Source organism: Bos indicus x Bos taurus, chromosome 7 (genome assembly GCF_003369695.1).
Source record: "Bos indicus x Bos taurus breed Angus x Brahman F1 hybrid chromosome 7, Bos_hybrid_MaternalHap_v2.0, whole genome shotgun sequence".
Taxonomy (NCBI): domain Eukaryota; kingdom Metazoa; phylum Chordata; class Mammalia; order Artiodactyla; family Bovidae; genus Bos; species Bos indicus x Bos taurus.
This window is the reverse complement of record NC_040082.1, coordinates 66740810-66759749: the sequence shown is the minus strand read 5'-3', so window position 1 is coordinate 66759749 and position 18940 is coordinate 66740810. Positions and strand designations below refer to the sequence as shown.

Below are 18940 nucleotides of genomic sequence, written 5' to 3'. Positions count from 1 at the left end.
CTCTGGGTGCAAGTGGGAACTAGAAGCTCCACTGAGAATCAGCGACATTGTGAGCATTAATTGAGCACCTACTGTGTACCAGCCTTTGGCTTCATGCTCAGAGGTGACAGCACAGGGCTGGAGCTGGCATGCGAGGGGCGGTGGTTCTGCCCACATCACGTCCAGAAGGCTGGGCCCGCCTCCCAGGCCAGCAGAGGCTCCCATGGTGCACCCAGGAGGGCCTTCACTACCTTGGTGAACAGCTGGAACGGCTGGGGCTTGCAGGGCCAGGAGTGGACCGGTCGTGTGTGGCAGACCAGTGCTGGTCCACGTCTGGGGTCTCCACGACGCCCGAGGAAACTCCTGGCCACTCGGACAGTGCACAGGGTGGGCCGTCAGGGCATTAAAGTTAACTTCCTTTTAAACAGACTTAATTAGTGTTCTCCAGTCCCACATAAATTAATCGTGGCTGGCCACGGAGGCTGGAGCACCCGATCGATGGGCCGCTGGACGGCAGCGAGGAATCCTCTGGCTCATCCGTCAAGTCGCTCTGGCTGATAACGGCTCACGGCTTTATCTTCTCCAACCAGGCCCAGGCGGCCAGGGAAGTCTGGGCAGGGGCGGCCCTTCTCTGGGTCTCCATTTCCACATCTGTGAAATGGGGTGATGCTCAGATGAGGGGAGGCAGGCAAGGAGCCTGCAAAGGAAGGAGTAAGGTAATAGTAATGCTCCAGTGGGCCATGGGGCCATCCTGGGGCTGCTGCTGCTAAGTCGCTTCAGTCGTGTCTGACTCTGTGCGACCCCATGGACTGCAGCCCACCAGGCTCCTCCGTCCATGGGATTTTCCAGGCAAGAGTACTGGAGTGGCGTGCCATTGTCTTCTCCGATCCTGGGGCTAAGTATCACTTAATTTAATCCTGGTGAAGGGCTACAAGACTCCAGTTTTTGAATGTGTCAGCTGAGGGCAGAAGAGGCCATGTAAACTGGGCATCAAGCTCCAGGATGTAGTTTAACCATGTCTCAAGGTGTCTCCTGCTCCAAGGGCTGGGACTTTGGGGGTGATAACCTGAGGCATTGGTTATGCACCATTTGTATTGGGAGAGGGGCAGGGAGGGTTGGATAATCCCCCAGGAGACCCTGTATCCCAAACTCAGATGAAGAAAGAGGGCACCCCAAGTCTTCTGGAGTCAGTGCTCTTGAACAGGGTGGAGGGATCCTAGGACGTGAAGGGTGCTGGCAGCTCCTTTGCCCTGCCAAGGCCAAACAGCCAGGCAGGGGTCCCCAGGAGCCCTCTGAGTGGGGACTGAGGCCCTACATTCCTGCATGTCTACACAAAGGTATCATGAAAACTTCCTGGGCACCAACCCCACCCCACTCCCCGCGCCCCCCCCCCCCCACTACCCCGGGTCTGGGCAGTGGGAACATTATGGTGAGAATGTGGGAAGTGGCCTCTTTCCGAGGTAGAGACAAACAAATGAATGTCTACTTAGAAAACCATGGAGGGTTCAGGAAGGGCTTCCTGGAAATGGGGGTATTGGGCTGAGACCTGGCGGAAGGGCTAAGGAGGAGGGGTGGCTGAGGGCAGATCGCAGGTGGAGACTGTGGGAGGTGTGAAGAGGTTCAAGAAAAACCCTAAACCTGGAGCCATTCTGGAGTTGGGAGGAAGACAGTGAGGTGGGGCATTTGGTGAGGGCCTGGAGTTGCAGCTGGAAACTTCCCTGGGGGCTCAGACGGTAAAGTGGTAAAGCGTCTGCCTACAGTGCAGGAGACCCAGGTTAGCGGGAGACTCCAGGTTAGCTGGAGACTCCGGTTCGGTCCCTGGGTCGGGAAGATTCCCCTGGAGAAGGAAATAGCAATCCACTCCAGTACTCTTGCCTGGAAAATCCCATGGACGGAGGATCCTGGTAGGCTACAGTCCATGGGGTCGCAAAGAGTCGGACACGACTGAGACTTCACTTTTCACTTGACTTTGCAGCACAGCGAATTTACGCGGGGCGTGGCCTCTGTGGGCGTGACCGCTATGGGGCGTGGCCTGGCAGGGTCACCCCTCTCTGAGCCCAGAGCAGTATTTCCTGACAGGGGAAGAATACGGACTAAACTGAGATCCCGGAGACTTGTCTAGAAGTCGGGGAGGCTCGTGGCAGACAGCTGGACACGGGCTGCTAGGCCTGTGGGGTAGAGTGGGGCCCGAGGGAGGAACGGGATGGGGAGGGGTTGGAGCCTAAGGGGTATTGGAGGCTCTGCCTGGGGGGCAGGGAGGGCTCCGCAAGGAGAGGACTTTTTTTTTTGGTGGTGAGGCCAGCGCATGTGGAATCTTAATTCCCCGACCAGGGATTGAACCCATGCGCCCTGCAGTGGAAGCGCAGACTCCTAACTACTGGACCACTAGGGAAGGGGAGGACTTTGAGGAAAGAGAAGGGACTAGCTGGGTGACAAGAAGATTCGGTTCTGCATGTGTGCATAAGGCCCTGAGTGGGGTACAGCAAAGAAGCTTGCTGTGTGGAGGCAGAGTTGGGGGTGGGGAGCTGAAGACCCCTAAAACCCCGGTGGAAAGTGGGCAGGGCAGTCAAGGATATGGGTTTTACTGAGAAGGGAGGGAACCACGAGGAGCTCGGGGGCAGTGGGGGGAGCTTTCAGAGGTGAGGGGCTACAATGCAGTTGTCTTTTTGGAAATCCTTCTAGTTCCCCGTGGAAGTTGTCCCAGGAAGGAGGAAAGAAGGGTGGAGGTGAGGGACTGAGGTCCAGGCAGGAAACAGGGGTGCCATGGCCTAGAGGTGGCCAGATTAGGGTTTGTTCTAAGAGGGGGTTGGAGAATCCCCGAGGACCACCCCCCAGGGGAGAGGCATGACTTGAGGGGCGGCTCCTTGTCCCTACCCCTCACAGCTGCCAGAGCCCAGACAGAAGGCTTCGATCTCAGTGGCTGGGGGCTGCCTGGAATTATTATTCATAAACATATTTCAGGCCCAGCCACTGAGCTGAGATCCCAGCCCTGTGTGTCTGCCGGCCGTGTCTGCTGTGCTGTGAGCTCGGCCAGGTCTGGAAGCAAGCTGCTTCTCCTGGCTCAGCACCAAACAGCCACTCAGGGCAGACGGATCCTGCACCTTGGTGGCCTCAATCCATCCTTCTGTACAATGGGGCTTCATGTGGACTGGCCTGGAAAAGAGGTTGTTAATAGGGGCTCTGCGGCAGGGGAGGGAGGCTGGGAGTGACCCCCCCCCCCACCCCTGGCATGAGCTCCACCCTGGGGAGACTGCAGACAAAGTCCCAGCCAGGGGAAGGGTCCGCATAGGGCGCCTCCTTCAAGCTTCAGATTCCCCATCTGGATCTGGTTGTTGTCGTTCAGTCACTCAGTCACGTCTGACTCTTTGTGACCCCATGGACTGCAGCACGCCAGGCTTCCCTGTCCACCAACTCCTGAGTTTGCTCAAACTCATGTCCATTGAGCTGGTGATGCTATTCAACCATCTCATCCTCTGTTGCCCCCCTCTCCTGCCTTCAACCTTTTCTAGCATTAGTCTTTTCCAATGAGTTGGCTCTTTGCATCAGGTGGCCAAAGTCACCAAACAAACAATACCAATAATAATAATACATGTCCAGTGCAACCAAGAGGGGCTTCCCAGCAAACCCTGTTACTTGGGCCAACTGACCTTCCTCTCTGGGCCTGGCGGGAAGAATCTTGGCAGAAAGAGAAAAACGACGCCTTTGGAAAATGATGGTTAAGGTGCAGCTGGCTGAGTGGGGTCCCGGGCAGACACACCCAGTGACAGCCAGCCCTGCATCCACGTCCCACCCGACTGGTCTGCCAGGGGCCTGAGGCCAGCCACTGGGCTCTCTGAGCCTCAGTTTCTCCCCCTGTGAAATGGGCATGGTTTGTGCCAAGAGGCTGGCTTCTGAAGGTTGGAGCCCTGGACTGGGTATGAGGGAAGAGGTGACCCTTGTGAAATGAGCTCCACCTCCATTAGAACTTCGCCTCCTGGAGGGGAGGTCAGGTTCCCTCCCCTGGGTGTGTCCCCAGAGCTGTTAGGCAGGCAGGCAGGGAGGGGCTGAAGGGAGGGGCTGCTCTTTCCCTTTAGGGGACCAGTATCTCTCTAAACTCCCTGAATGTACAGTAGGTCTGTGTACCTGTGAGCCTCGGTCTTCCCAGCTCTGAAATGGTCATGCTGACTGGCCTGCCACGTTTGAGCTGGGTCCCTGGCTCTGTGCTGTTTGCATCCCCAGAAGGACAGGGAGCTCACCTCCTCCCCAGAGCCTGCAGTGGAAGTTTGATGTGCATCAGGCTGGGGCCCGGGGATAGGTCTGGGGGAGGCAATTCTGAGAAAAGGTGGAGACAGTTCTGAGAAACTCCGAGACCCTGAGGGACTCCTTCCCCTTCTCAGAAACGCTCCCCCACCACGCGGGAAGATGCCTGAACAGGAGATGCTGGCAGCCAGACACGGGCAGGGGGCTTGGACCACTGCGGATGCCGGCCCCTGACAGTCCCCCCTCTCCCCTTCCACTCCCCGTCTTCCCCGTCTCCAGTCATAGTCCTCCACCCAGGCCAGTGTCCCCCACCTCCTGCCTATCCCCAGGGGGCTGCCATCCTTCACCTCCAGGCCCTGGGCCCACCTCCCCCGGCCCAGTCCCTCAATGTTCTGAGCCGATGGCTCTCTGCCCTGCCCTCAGCCCCTCCCTCCCTGGGTCCACTCACTGCTTTGGGCTGACACCCCCGTGAGCCCAGAATTCACATCCACTCAGCACAAATCTGGGACTGCTTCCGCCCTGCCTGCCCTGCCTGCTGTCCCCTCCCCATCCTGCAGAGGGGGCGGCACACTGACCTACAGCCCCTCCCCCCCAATGTTCCCCGGCTGCCCTGGCCCAGGGTCATGGTAGACACAGGTGACCTTCCAAAGTTTGACCTCTCTGCGTGCCACCCCCAGGAAGCAGACTCAATCCTGGGCCACCCCTCCACCTTGGTGTCTCGTTGGCAGCCCTAGGGTGGCTGGGCCACTCTGATGTCAGGCTGGGAGTGAACGCCATAGGCTCCAGGCTGACCAGCTTGTTTATTGTGCACAGCTGGGGCCCCTCCCATGGCCCCCTGGGAGGTGAGATGCTGATCCTTGCCCAAGTGCTCACACCTGAGTCCTTACGTGTCCCAGGTGGCCCAGAAGGAAGTGGGGCTCTGGTGGGCAGTAGTGGTGGGCTGAGATACAAGGGGGGCCTTGCCCCGGTGTTGGGAGAAACTGGGCAGAAAAGGAGAAATATTCCTTGGTTGGAGAGCCCCCCAATCCTCCCATCCCCACCCCCACCTGAAAACCAGTTCTCCCAGGATCCAGAGCACGTGGGTGGGGGTTGGGAGAGGGGATTAGACTCAGGCCCGCAGCCCCCCACGGGTGTCCCTGAGGCCCACTGGAGGGGTCTCTGTGGGGCAACCCTCTCCATTAAGGCTCTGCCTCCTCTCCCCTCAGGATGTCCATCCCTAACTTCTGGGCATGCCAGCACCCCCTTGGAAATCACTGATAGTTCCCTTTAGCTTTCGAAATCCCCAGCCCCCAATTTCTGCCACAGATATCAAAGGTTTCACATAGATCAGAATGGTTCTAAGAAGCAGGCAGGAAAAAAAAAATGAGAAATAAGTTTTGGAGGCAGAGGAACTGGAGTCCTCAGGCATGGTGGGAGAGGAGGTGAGACAGGGTAGTTGAGCTGGGATCGTCCCCGGATCCCTGGGAAGTTACACAATCGTCGCCCCCTGGCTCTGCAGTCCCACCCCCAGGGCAGCCACAGCCTCAGGTTGCCATTCTGGATTTTTTAAAGTCAAGGTAAAATTGACTTCAGGTAATGCTAACTATTTTGCAGTGAACAATTCTCTAGTTTTCAGTACATTCACAGTGGTGTGCAAACACCACCTCTGGCTCCAGAATATCGCACAACCCCAAAAGAAGGCCGTTCCCATCAGCAGCCACCCCTACCTGCTGCCATCCTAGCCTCTGACAACCACTCCTCCCCTGTGTCTGTGGATCGGCCTGTTCTGGACGTTTCCCATCAGTGGAACCACACCCTGTGTGTCCTCCTGTGTCTGCTTCTCTAACTGAGCCTTGTGTTCTCAGGGTCTGTCAACGCGGTAGCTAGTGTCAGGGCTTCTCTCCTTCTGACAGCTGAGGGACGCTCCCATATGTGGAGGGACCACAACTGTTTATCTGTCACCTGCTGGTGATCACTTCTGTTGCTTTCACCTTTGGCTGCTACGAACAAAGGTGCCCAGATTTCTGTTTGAGCCCAGCCTTTCATTCCTCTGGGTGACCCCTGGCAGCGGGGCTGCTGGATCTCATGGCAATTCTGTTTCTTTTCAGGAACCACCAAGTTGTTTTACACAGGGGCTGCCCCATCACAGCTCCTGAATTTCACCTTCATCCTCTGGGGAGCAATGGCCACCTGAGAAAGTGGGGCTGTGAAACCAAGAGGCGTGAGGAGGTGGATGCCCAGCCCAGCTCAGCCAGACCATTCTTCAGACCTTCTCACTCCCCCTTTGACCTCAGCTTCCCCATCTGACAAGTGGGCAGATGGGGTCAGACTGGGGCTTCAAATCTTTACATGCCGCAGCAGAACAATGTTTTTTCAGACAATCGCTTTGCACAAGGCTACCTGGTAGCTCAGATGGTAAAAACATCTGCCTCCAATGCAGAAGACCTGGGTTCAATCCCTGGGCCGGAAAGATCCCCTGGAGAAGGAAATGGCAACCCACTTCAGTATCCTTGCCTGGAGAATCTCATGGACAGAGGAGCCTGGCGAGCTACAGTCCATGGGCTCACAAGGAGTAGGACACGATAGAGCGACTAAGACTTTCACACTTTCATTAGTTTGGATGGATGAAAGTGGGGTCATCTACTCCAGGTGGGGGTGCTGCTTGAGGACATATGAGTTTCCTGTTGTTGCTGTCATAAACACCACAAACTTAGCACTTTAAACCACATGCATTGATCCAGTCCTGGAGGTCAGAACTCTGACATGGGTCTCACAGGCATGGGCAGGGCTGCTCCCTCTGGAGACTCCAAGGGAGCACCGGCTCCGGCCTTTTCCAGCTTCTAGAGGTGCCACATGCCTGGCTCGCAGCGCCTCCCTCCATCCTCACAGCCAGCAGCCCAGCATCTCTCTCTGCCTCTGACCCTCCCCCCTCCCTCTTATAAGGATCCTGTGATGACACTAGGTCCCCCGGAATCTGGGGTCATCCCCATCTCAGGGGCCTTAATTTAATCTCTCATTCAAAGTCCCCTCTGCCCCATGAGGTGACGTGTCCTTGGGGCCTGGCAGTTAGGGGTGGATGTCTTTGGGGGCCACTATTCAGACCATCACAGAGGACACCCCCCAACCTGCATTCAACCTCCCTCATCCCGTGCCTACCTTGCAATCAGGACACCATTCATAGCCTCTGAGACTGCAGGAACATTTTGTGCCCCTGGGATTAGATGATCTCCAACTTCCTCCCATCACTCACTTACTCAAAAAGCATTTATCGAGTACTGGCTGTGTACCAGGGCTCTCCAGCAGGGCCAGCTTTGGAGGCAGGGGACCTATGCAGTCTCCCAGGCCTCCACGCTTGGTTTAACACTCTGCTGCCACCATCTTGAGATTCTTGATCATTTGATCTCTGACCTTGTGTTTGGTAAGTGGCATCCATAAGGACCATGGAGCAAGGCATGAGCTCAGGACACACACACGGATCACTAGCCCCCAAGTTCCTGCTGCCCCGCTTGCACCACCAGCCTCTGCAGCATTGGCAGAATATTTCCATGTCCAGAAGAAAATACCCAGTGTGAGATGAAAACACCCAGGTTTGGGGCTGTTTCATCTGTTCTGATGAGAACAAAACATGCATGCACAGTCTATGAAATCCAGCATGTCTTTGGTGTGATTCTGGTGTGAAATCCAGTCAGTGTGGTATCTGTAGGTGTGATTCTGCACCTACAGGACACACAATCTGGTATCTGTGTGTACGATCTGTGTTGCACACAATAAATGGTCATGTTCCTGTTCACCATTCAAACTTGTAATATTTTTTTACTTAAAAGACACCGACAAGCCACCAAGATTTACTGTATAGTACAGGGAACTATATAGTCAATATCTTGTAATAACCTATAATGGAAAATAATTTCAAAAATAATATGCATATATGTATAACTGAACTACCTGGCTGTGCACCTGAAATACTGTAAGTCAATTATACTTGAATAAAACATATATATTAAGAAAAAACAAAAATTAAGTAATTATTGATATATTTTTTAAAAAGACACTGAATCGCAAGTGGAAAAAGCTATGACAGGTAGAGAGAGAGAGAGAGACACCGAGGGAGAAAGGAGAAAGCTATGCGTTTTAGCACCTTGAGCAACACTTGATTTCTTGCTTTCAGAACGAGTTGTCTTGCATTTTCATTTTGCAGCAAAGCCCCACCCCCTATGCTTTGGGTCCTGCATTCTGGGCCCTGGAGACGGCTGTGAACAGACAGGCGTCTAGTGGGAGAGACACTCAAGGAATAAGTGAACGTTTAGAATGTAAGGTAGACAAGATAGTGATAGGAATTGGGGAGGAAAGGGAACTTTGGTTATGTATTTGTTACATCTGTGAAATACCTACTGTGTATTAGTGGCGATGGTAATTTAATGTCAAGTTGTCTGATTAAGAGAGGATCCCACTTCATTCTCCCAGCCCAGCTGCCCTGCAAGTGTCTCCATGGTGCCAAGCACACAGCCTTCTATTTTCTCAGCAACAGAGGAAAGGATTCCTCCTTACTACCTCTAACTGAAAAATCCCAGGGAAGGACTTCTATTGGCCAGTCTGGGTCACATGCCCATTTCTGGACCAATCAGCACAGTCATGAGGAGGAGACACTACACAATTGGCTGGCTCCAATGAAGTACTCCCACTAGTCAAGACTTGGTTTTAGAAGGTTCTGTGAGATTGGGAGGAGACAAGCCTGGACACAGATATTTTTAGGCCCAGGTGGTAAGGGCTGGAGTGAGGGAGGCCAGAGAAGAAGGTATGATCAAAAGCTATGCTGGGGACCCAGATGAGGATTCACAAATGACGGCACATTGAAGGTGGGGCTTTGAGGAAAGTGTTGGGATTTGCCTGGCCATGAAAGTGGAGGGCAGAGAAAACACCATCAGTGAGAAACAAAGCATGGCTATAAAAGGCGGCAGTGATGGAGGTGGGCTGAAGAGCCTTCCAAGCCAAGTCAGAAGAGTGGGACCTTTGCCCCACCAATGAAGAGGCAAAGAAAATGTTTAGATCCAGGGTCTAAACTGGATCTGCGAGTGAGAAAGAGCCCCCTGAGGTCAGTGTTGGGGGTGGTCTAGACCAAAAATCAGCAAACTATGGCCTGAGTGCCAAATGTGGGCCTTGGCTTGTTTCAATAAAGTTTTGTGGGCAGACAGCTATGCCCACTCATTTCTACATCACCTATGGTGCTTTCACTACCAGAGTACAGCTGAGCTGTCCTAACAGAGACCGGCTGACCCAGAAAGCTGAACTTCTTTACTCTTGGCCCTTTGGAGCCTGGTGCAGAGGAGTGAGAGCAGAGTTGGGGGCCCAGGAACAGGTGAGGCTGTGGGGAAACTGAAGAGGGGGCCCTTCCCAGGGAGATCAGGAGGCAGGACGGAGGATGTGGGAAGGCCTGAACGTGGAGGTGGAAGAGGCTGAGTAGACAGCGTCTTTAGCTTGGAGGTGGGTGGCCTGCTAGGCCATTGGTGATGGGGACACAAGAAGGACCCTGAGGCCAGTGAAGCTGGCTGAATTGGGGGCCTGGGGCAGTGGAGTTGGCTCCCAGGGGAGGAATGCAGTGGCCCATGGGCCTAGAACCTTCCATGGGTCCCAGAAGGCTTGGGCCAAGTTCCCCAATGGGCCCTGTGGCCCTGCGGGCCGCCTTCAAAGGGGCCCCTGTGTTGCCAGAGGTCACCTGGTGACTGAAGAACAGAAGAAGCGCCCCCCAGCCGGAAGGCCTGAGGGTCCGGAGCTGTGCTGCCCACAGGGCAGTCATCCATCACGTGCAGAAGTCCTCCTGGTGGCCGCCTGGCTAGTCTAGAGGGAACTGCAGAGTCGGGAAAGTTTTCTCTGAGAGGAAGCCCCGGAGCCGCCATCCAGGGCATTTCTGGGGTGTGTGGAGACGCTATAAGCAATCAGGGGAGAGCTGTCCACGATGTGAGGGGCAAGGGTGGCCTGGTGACTGAGTCGAGCTCAGACAGAGCTACAGAGGACAACCAGAGGCCTGAGGGCTTCATCCCACACAGAATGGGGCCCTTGAGCCTGCACAAAAGGCCCGTTGGCCAGGACAGCTCCCTGTGCAAGCTATGACTCTGGCTCTGGGCTGGGCCCCTGTGGCCTCCCGTGCTCCACAGGCCCCCGCCTGGCACAGCCCCTGGTGTGCCGAGGATCTCCGGAAGGATGGGCCGTGGGGAAGGCCAGGCGATCGATAGCTCCGTCAGTGGTGAGGGCGGGAGGAAGCCAGGCCCCAGGCGGCTGCCTGCTGTCCCCCACCCCACCCTCCAGGAAGGCGGATAAGACTCAGGGACCCTCTTGAGCGAAGCCGGGCACCCGCCTGCCACCCGGCACCCCTATCTGCCGCGGAAGGACCCAGTTCCTGAATTGCTTGGATGGGCCGCATCGCAGGCCTCCACCGAAGCCTTTAATAGCCTGGGCCTAATGTTTTATTGTTGGTTTTAAAAGTGTAATTAGTTCAAGTGTAAACAGAAAAAACCTGCTTAATTAAGAATTTTTAAACAGGGGCATAAAAGCGCTGGCGGAAACACTGTGAACCCCTAACTGCTTTCATAAAATCGATTGAGAAGAGGCTCCGAGTGCACGGGCCGGGCGGGGCGGGGGCGCGGGGGGCTGTGGGCGAGCCTCCGGACTGATGCCTTTCACCCGACCAGGCGCAGGCCCCAGGGACCTGCCGGTTTACGACCGGGGTCTGGGGACCCGTACCTAATGATTTTTACGCATTAGTGGAGATGAGAGTTGGCTAAGACCAGACTGTTTAAGAAGCCTTTATGGGTATCTTAGAGCCGAGTCCCGTGACCCCGGGGCTTCCTGGGTGGTGAAAACCCCCACCCCCACCATGGAGGCCCTCCTCCTGACCCCTTCTTGGGCCGGTGGCCGGTCATCCTCTCCTCGTGGACCACATACACAGGACGGTGGACAGGGGAGGTCCGTGGTCACTGGCTCACCTCTCAGCCTATCAGGCCAGTCCCCTGCAGGTATGGACACCCACCCTCCGCATCAAGTGCGTGGGCTTACTGCAGGATGCTGGCAGTGCCTGCCTTCCACAGGGGCGGGAGGTGTCCACAGAGGCGCGTCAGGCTTGGAAGGAGCCAGGGTTCAAGGTGAGATCATCTGGATCCGGCTGCTGGGAAGGGGCTGGGTGGGACTGTCACCCTTCACCCAGAGGCCATACGGGCCCCAGGCTAGGCCCAGCACCTTGCCCAGTCCCAGAGTTTGTCTGCTTGAGCATCACGTTTGAGAAGCAGGGAGAAATTCCAGAGAGCCAAGTGGTTGATGGCACCGTGCAGGGGTATAGACTGGAGCCTGTGGGCAGGGCTCCTGAAGGTCCCGGGACCAGCCTGGCAGGGCGTGGAGTGCAGGCTGTGGTCCAGCCCCAGTGCTCTCTCTGTGAAGGGGTCCCCTCTTCCCTCACCCTCTCCCCCACAGCAACTTTCTGAGAATAAGAATATGTGGTGATTGCAAAGTGGTTGGCAGGTCTAGGTTGGGATCTGGGACCCACTTCCAGTCTCGGAGCCTTGGGTGTTGAGAGGGGTTGGTGGTCTTCTTCACCTTTGTGCCCTGAGACTCTCCTTGGTCTGCCCAGTCTTGCTCCCCAGAGACGGAGATGGGGGATCAGAGCCAGCCAGAGCCGAAGGCCTCGCTTGTCAGGAGCTTCTCAGATTCTGCTGCTACTGTGGCTCCAACCCATGTGGCCAGAATGCTGCCCCAATGGACTGGCCTGGAGACCCAGGCTGACCCAGCCCCATGTGACCCAGAAGTCAGATCCAGTGATTCCTGGCTTCGACGCCTGAGCTTGGATCTGCTGAGCCACGTGGAGACCACCTGGGAGGGCTCAGAAGGAGAGCCTCCCTTTCCAGAGCAGAGAGGCCACCTGCAGGAGGCCTGGGCTCCGCGTCTCTGGAATCTGGGCAGGAAGGAGCCCTACGGACACCCCTCAGGTGATCAGAGAGGCTGAAATGGCTGCCTAAAGCAGCCCAGTGGCTTGCGGTTGGGGGACCGAGAATCTTGGGGCCTCTCTTCCTGAGGGACAGGGACCAGGTGGATCCCCTTTGACCCCCTGCCCACCTGCCCAGTGGTATTTGGGGCATCTGGGCTGAGCCCATCAGTCTAGGGGGTGCACCGTGTACATCATAACGATATTGATACGTGGAGGGAGGCTGGGGCCCAGCATGGAGGCGGCCGCCCGGGGCCTGCCTGCTCGCAGCCGCAGCCACGAAGGCAGATCAATAACTGGCGAGGCAGACAGACTGGGGATTTCTCTCCTCTAATTGGGAGGTGTCAGCGGGGGGAGAGGGGGCAGTGCCCAGATGTGCAGGTGTGGCTGGCCCCTCTGTGGCCAGCGCTCAGGGTCTTAGCCCCGCTCAGCAGCTCTCTCATTCGTGAGTCTATCTCTGTTTCTCTCCCCGTGTCTCTGCATTTCTTTGTCTTCTGTGTCTTTGCATCTCTTTATCTCTCCTTTCCTGTTGGTCTCTGCTTCTCTGCGTAAGTCTTTGTGGGTCTCTGTCTCTTTTATTTTTAAATATTTATGTATTTATTTTTATTTGTTGGCTATATAGCATGTGGGACCTTAGTTCCCCGACCAGGGACTAAACCCGCCCCCCCTGAATTGAAAGTGCAGAGTCTTAGCCACCTGCCACCAGGGAGGTCCTTCTCGTCTCTCTTTTAATCTTCATTTCTCCATCAGTCTCTGTCTCTCTCAGTGTCTATCGCTCCTTGTCCCTCTCTGTCTCTCAATCTCTGTCCTTCTTTGTATCTCTCTCTTTTTTCCCCCCTCTCAGAATCTAAACTAGAATCTGAAATCTCTCCCAGAAATCACACTCAGGAGCCCTAGTCCAGGTTGGGGTGAGTTGGGCTCACCTCCTCATGGACCTGGGCCCCCTACTCTGGCCCTGGTTGAATGTCCTTCATCTGCAGAGGGTTTGTTCAAGTTTGAACAAGTTCCCCTCCTGTAAAAGCCATGAGATCTCCATGGGAAAATCCCATTCTGGCCGTGATCTGCATTCCTGGAGATCATCATGGGGCCTGGTACATCATGCCCCATCTGTTTGGACCCTTGTCTTTTACAGGGTGGGGGTCTGTGCTACAAATGAGCAGACCCATCAGCTCCCCGTCCTTTCCCTGCCTTGTGCATGTTTGAGTCTTCCTCTTAGTGGGGCCCTGACTGAGTTCTCAACCCTTTGGAACCTCAGGGCTCTGTCTGCAATGTGGAAGTGAATTTCAGAAAATGACTCCCATTCCCTGTGATGAGCAGGGTTCCCTCAGCAGGCAGATGCTTGTGGGTGTGAGGAACAGGAAGCTGGATTCCAGGGGCACCAATAATAGAACTGTAGAGTGGATCTACGAGCTGAAAGTCAAAGACGGCAGTTGCAGGTAAGGCTTGATCCAGCAGTACAGCTTGGTTACCAAAATCCCAAAGATGATGGCCAGAAGCCTCGTCCCTCCTTCAAGCTCAGTGGGAGAGAGACAGAGAAAAAGGAAAGGAGAGAGAGGGAGAGGGAAGGAGGCACATCCCTCATGGTCCCTGAAGCATTTCAAGGCTTGGATTGAATCATTTAAGTCACAGGACCACCCAGCCTTAATCCCTGGGGATGGAAATAGGGGCCACTGAAAAGGGAGAAGGATGATATGGATGTGAGCAGCCAACGCTGGTGCATAGAACTTCTCCTTCCTCTGGGAGAGGGTGGGGGAGTCGAGGAAGGTGCAGCAGATGCTTATGCAGCTGGGGTTAATCCAGCCCACAGGTCCAACCCACCAGTGGTCAACTCCAACTTCTTTCCACCTCCAGCTCCAGTGCTCCCTCCTCCAGGCAGCCTTCCTTGACTGCCCCTCTCTGAATTTCCCGATTGAAACCCTGCTTCTGGCCTGGCCCTGGGCTGTGCTTGTCCAGCTCTGTCCTTGCCCCTTAAGGCCATGGGTCTCATGGCCTCTCTGCCCCTCTGCCCATATTGTCTACATGTCATTCTAATAAATCCTTCCTCCCTCTGCTGCCCCTGCCCAACCTCAGTTTCTCCTCCTGTAGGAGTATCTTGGGGCTTTTCAGGTGGTGCTAGTGGTAAAGAACCCACCTGCCAATGCAGGAGACATAAGAGATATGGGTTTGATCCCTGGGTTGGGAAGATCCCCTGGAGGAGGGTATAGCAACCCACTCCAGTATTCTTGCCTGGAGAGTCCCATGGACAGAGGACCTGATGGGCTACAGTCCACAGGGTCGCAAAGAGTCGGACACAACTGAAGCAACTTAGCACAGCACAGCACAGAGAAGTATCTTGGTCAGGGGAGGATCTGGGAAGTGGAACAGGAGTCTGTCAGCCAGCATCTCAGCTAGAGAGGGAAAAAAAACACAAATCTCTGGTGAGATTTGAATTTCAGAGAAGCAACAAATGCATTTTTCGTGCAAGTTTTAATATACTCTTGCTTGCAGGCATGTCCTGGCTGCAGGGGACCACAGGGGCTGTGCCTTCTAGCTCCCCACACGCTGGGGTGGGTGCGGGGAGGCCCCCCCAGGGCATCTGAGGATGGGGGCCTGGATCCCTGCAGTCGTCATCAGCACTCTGCACCCAGGACCCACTTATACTAAATAGTCACTGTTCAGCAGAACTCACATGTGACTGGGTCTCCTGATTTTATCTGGGGACCCTAGTTGGGGAGACAGGCTCTGCAGGGCCTGGCTGATCTCTGGAGCATTTATTAAGCACCTAATATGGGGCTTAGACACTCTCCTCAGAGGTTACTTGGGGAGACCCAAGTAACCAGTTCCTTGGGGATAGTGTGACCGGGCTTCTGGAAGCCCCCAGCCCAGCCAGGCCTGGCCACTGCATCCCTCCCAAAGCTCGATCGCACAGATCGATGCCTTCCCTCATGGTGTGGTGTTTGCAGGAGCTGTAGCCCTGATCGAAGCGGGCAGGGAAGGGGACGGGGAGGGCGGGAGGCAGTGGAGTGGGATGGGGGATGGACTGAGCGCGTGCGCATGTGTGTGTGTGCCCGTTACATGTGCGCAGCTGAGGGTGCACGTGTGCCCACATCTGTGTGGGAGCATCAGTGTGTCTGCTGGCCAGTAGCTTGTGTAGACATCCAGCCAGCCTGTGTCCCGGTGTGGATGTTGGTGTGGTCTATGTAGACACGTGTGAACACTTGCATGAGTGCGGTGGACCCTCTGACCTTGTCTTCTGTGCTGGTGGCCTGCCCGTGTTGAAGAGGTCGCCCAGAGCCACGGGTGGTGAGGGTCAGCAGGAGGCCTCAGGAAGCCAGAGTCAAGGGTGTCGAGTGTCCTGTGTTGGGGGCTCTCCCAGGGCTTCCTGCCTTGGCTGCCCACACGTAGATACCAGGATGGTGGTTCCAGGTGTCCACCTCCCCTTTCCAGCTGGACAGGAGCGGATGAGACCACTGGGTCCTCCGGGCAGACACTTGGCCACCGTCCCGCTAAAGCCATTTCATAAATTCCCAGTGTGGGAGGGCCGGAGGGTCTAGGGGGATCCAGAGACAGCGACAGAAACAGAGAGAAGGGGGAGGGGTGGGGGACAGAAAGGCGCTGAGAGACACCCAGAGAGTGGCAGTTCACATGTCTCTCTCTCTGTCAACTTGACTCCCTCAGGCCCGCAGGATAACAAATCCTTACACAGAAACAGGACTAAATGAAGAAGCCCCCTGGGGCACTCGCTCCTGGGGTGACCTGAAGGGCAGAGCTTGCTCCTTCCCTCAGAGGCCCCGGCTGGCATGCTGGCCTGCGGAGCTGGGGGGTCAACGTCCCCATAGCTGGTGGATGGACCCCACCATGGGCACTCTGCCCAGCAGTTCCCTCTACCTACACCCTTCTGCTCACAGCAGCTGGAGGGACTAACATGCCAATGAGCTTGTGCCACTCTCCTGCTAAGACCCTCACTGACTCCCTATTGCTCTTATGATCAGATGCCGACTCCTCGAGGTGGCCATGTCAGAGGTGGGTCCTGCTGTCCATCCCCATTTCAGAGAGATAAATGCTGAGGCTTGGAATGGAAAAGGGACTCAGCCAAACTTCTGAGTTCTGGCTCAGCTGGGAGAGGAACAGAAGCAGTGGCTGGGCCTGAAATGGTACGAGAGGGAGGTTGGACACGAGACAGGAGCCCAAAATGGGGAAGGACCTGCTCAGTCTCCAGAACACAAATGCGGTACCCATAATATCCCAACATGAACACACAGGCATGTTTGTCCAAAAGAGACTCACTCAGGTCCTAGTGACTCTTAGTCACCAACAATTATGACAAAATTTCAGTTCCTGCTTCCAGGCTGTGAGTTCAAGGGGAGATGTATCTGCAAGTGCTGAGAAGTGACAGTGAGGGAAGCGGCAAACAGTGTAGACCCACAGTCAGAAGTGAGGTTCCATGCTGCTGCTAAGTCACTTGTCGTGTCCGACTCTGTGCGGCCCCATAGACAGCAGCTCACCAGGCTCCCCCGTCCCTGGGATTCTCCAGGCAAGAACACTGGAGTGGGGTGCCATCGCCTTCTCCAGTGAGGTTCCATACTTAGGGGCTTATTAAGTGCAGAAATCAAAAGTACTACAAAGACCAGCCATCACCCCAGAAAACCAATCTTCATCTGGACCCCCATTTGCCCAGAAGTCACAATCCATTCCTCAACTCTGTTTCAATAGAACATCAAATCTGTGATATAGGTTTTTTTTTTCTTTTTTTTTTTTGGCCACACTGCATGGCTTGCAGGATTTCAGTTCACTGACCGGGGATGGAACCTGGGCCCTGGCAGTGAAAGCTCTGAATCCTAACCACTGGCCACTAGGGAACTCCCTGAGATATCATTTCATACTATTAAAATAATGTAGGCTTTATTTTCATTTGTTGTTCAGTCATTCAGTCCTGTTCAACTCTTTGTGACCCCAGGGACTGCAGCATGCCAGGCTTCTCTGTCCTTCACTATCTCCTGGAGTTTGCTCAAACTCACGTCCATTGAGTCGGTGATGCCATCCAACCAGCTTATCCTCTGTTGTCCCGTTCTCCTCCTGCCTTCAAAGTTTCCCAGCATCAGGGTCTTTTCCAGTGAGTCAGCTCTTTGCATCAGGTGGCCGAATTATTGGAGCTTCAGCTTCAGCATCAGTCCTTCCAGTGAATATTCAGGATTGATTTCCTTTAGGATTGACTGGTTTGATCTCCTTGCAGTCCAAGGGACTCTCAAGAGTCTTCTCTAGCACCACAGTTCAAAAGCATCAATTTTTCGGCGCTTAGGCATTTAAGACAATCATGATAAAAGGGAGAGAAAATGAAAGAAAAGTTGTCCCATCCATCTGTCACAAATTGAATATAGCATTGTCGCCCCCCACCCAAATTCATGTTCACCGCAACCTCAGAATGGGACCTTCTTTGGAAATAGGGTCTTTGCGGATGTAATGAGTTAGGGTATTGAGATGCTTTCCAGACCTGACTGAGGAAGTGCCATAATGGGGGTTGACATCCACCATAACAAGGACCAAAAGGTTCGTTGCAAGGAGCCCAAGAGCTAGGACGCCTATCAAAGGCTGCTGGTCAAGCTGAACAGGCCAGACCAAGCACCTCCATTTTCAGTCAAGTTGTACTGAAGAGATTGTGAGCTACACCAGCCGTCCACCTTGGTCCCTTTTCCAGATGATAGAGAAGATGAAGTTTTCAGGCTGGACAGGCAAGATAGCTATGGTCATGGGGGCTGCAGCCAATGATGTGTGTGTCTAGGAGGTGCCCAAACTGAAGGTGTGTGCTCTGTGCCCAGAGTTGCATCCTCAAGGCCGGGGCAAGATCCTCACCTTGGGCCAGCTGGCCCTGGACTCCCCCATGGGCTGTGGCCCCGTCTTCCTCTCTGGTCCTCCCCAGGGCTGAGAGGTGTACAGGCATTTCAGCAAGGCCCTAGGAACCCCGCATAGACACACCAAACCCTCTATACACTCCAAGGGCCAGAAGCTCGAGCACACCAGAGGCTGATGAGCCAGTCTCGGCTACACAAACTAACCCCAGATTCTACCTTGTTATTGAAAAGATTTGTGATGCTAAAAAAAAAAAAGAAAGAGTCTTGAGATGACATCATTCTGGATTTAGGGTGTGACAGAAAAAGACAGAGAAACATACAAGGAATAAGGTGATGTGAAGAGGAGGAGCAGAGACTGGAGTTATGCAGCCATAAGACAAGGGCTGCCAGCAACACCAGGAGCTGGGGAAAGAGGCTGGGTTTTTCCTGCAGAACCTCCAAAAGGAATCAGCCCTCTGACACCAGGATCTTGGAGTCAGACCTCCAGAACCCGGAGAGAATAAATACTGTTGCTTTAAGCCATTCAGTTTGTGCAACTTTGTTACATGGATGGACTGGAGAACACTCACACCTCTTCCTACTGTTACAGCATCTGCCCTGAAACATTTGTGTGTGACCTTTCACCCTTTTTCATGTTGATGGGAGTCTTTTCTTCCTGTGTGTAGTTCATCCAAGACACTGCTCTCTTGTCAGTTTACAAGAGTATGTGAATGTTTTCCTAAGTAAATACTCAGCAGTCGTCATCTTAAATACTGGGACACAGATATATCATCATATATTTATTCATTAAAGATTTATTTATTTTTGGCTGTGTTGGGTCTTTGTTGCTGCAGGTGAGTTTTCTCTAGTTACAGCAACTTGGGGCTACTCTCTGGTTGCACTGATTGGGCTTGTCATCGCAGTGGCTTCTCCTGTTGTGGTGCATGGGCTTAATTGCGCCTCTGCA

At 54.5% G+C, this 18940-nt stretch overlaps 1 pseudogene; it reads left to right on the top strand.

Annotated features, from left to right (window-relative positions):
* Positions 1-17656: 17656 nt before the first annotated feature.
* LOC113896263 lies at positions 17657-18170 on the top strand (annotated as a pseudogene).
* The last annotated feature ends 770 nt before the right edge of the window (positions 18171-18940 follow it).